This window comes from Vigna radiata, chromosome 5 (genome assembly GCF_000741045.1).
Source record: "Vigna radiata var. radiata cultivar VC1973A chromosome 5, Vradiata_ver6, whole genome shotgun sequence".
Taxonomy (NCBI): domain Eukaryota; kingdom Viridiplantae; phylum Streptophyta; class Magnoliopsida; order Fabales; family Fabaceae; genus Vigna; species Vigna radiata.
The window spans coordinates 23,754,700-23,756,345 of record NC_028355.1 but is presented as its reverse complement, the minus strand read 5'-3'; positions in this window follow the sequence as shown (position 1 = coordinate 23,756,345).

Below are 1,646 nucleotides of genomic sequence, written 5' to 3'. Positions count from 1 at the left end.
TTTAAGAATTTTGAAAATAGTTTTTAATAATATAATTTAAAAACATAAAAAAAAATTAATATAAAGATTAAAAAGTTAGATATTTTTAAATTGAGGGGTTATGAGATTATTTTTAGGTAAAAATATTGTATGATTACTTTTAAAAATTAATTTTAATTATTATTTTTAATTTTTTACTCTTTATTAACATTTTTATAATTAAATATAACACTAAATAATATCATTTTATATTATTTTAATACTCAGGGACATTTTGATAATCTTCAATTTTTACCAATTAAATAAATTTTTTAAAACTATCACATCAATCAAATCTTACACTAATTCTCACAAACTTTACCTTCAAATCTACTCTTAATTACCTTCAAATCCACTCAAGTAAACACAAAAAAAAATCACCCTCAAATCCCCTCAAATCCACTTAATCACTCTCTCCCAAATCATCTCCCCCAATCACCCGCAAGTGAACACAGCCTAAGTCTTGAATAGTGATTCATAAGGTTACATAGAAAAACGAAATTATGGGGAAGAGTAGTTAGCATTGAAATATGGAATGGAAATAAACTATCACATCTATACGGTTATAAATTAAAAAAATATATAATAAATGGGACATCCAATAATAAATTTAATTATATATTGACATGTATATAATAAACATAGTCATATAAAATAATAATAATAATAATATGTTTTTATTTAATATATTCAAAACAAATTAATATAAACATTAAATTTAAATTTATTAAAACAAATATGATATAAAATATATACACACGTTGTTCTTATTGAGGTGGAGATGTACTTATGTTTTCACATTTTTATGTCAGATTCTTCTCTTAAAAAGTCAATGTGTTTTCTTGTATACTAGAAAGCCTGCAAACAAAAAACATTCTTACATTTGACATCCAATCAATTTATTTAAAATCAAACAAAATGAAATTCATTTCATCAACGAATAAAAGTTCAAACTAGAAACTTTTAGAAAAAGTACATGTAAAGGCTATGACTTCTAAAATAGCTCACTGACATTACACACAGTAAAATGAAAAATTAAAACTATAAGGAATTAGATACAGAGGAATCGTTATCCCAATTGTCAACAACTGAATTTGGTTAAACAGGAGAATGAGCCATCTTCAAAAGTATAACTTCATCAGTCCTTATATCCAATGTTTCTGTCTTCTTCAAATGTATAATGAAATGATTCTGGTTGAGAAATACGAGTCTTATATGAAGTGATGAATATTAAGTGATTTTTCATACACTCATTCAAATGGAGCCAGTTCCTTTGGACCATAATCTTTCTCGATAACTTTCTTATACTTGTTTGACAATGAAACTGAAAAACAAAACGTACAATAATTAACGTACAATAATAAGAAAAAGATATATCAATTATTTAAGACAGAATCAATTAACTAAATAAGGTACACTATAATCAAATATATTATTTCCTATCAGAAACAGTAAATGAAACAACAGACACATCCTATACCTTTGGTTGCATAACGCAAGTTTAGTAGAAAAACTTAATTACAACATTTTTGTTTGTATTACCTTGGACAGAACATATACGTGCTGCACGATTTGATGGGGAAAGTGTTATCTGCTTTGGGTCCAGCTCCTTTCTTATTTTCGTATCC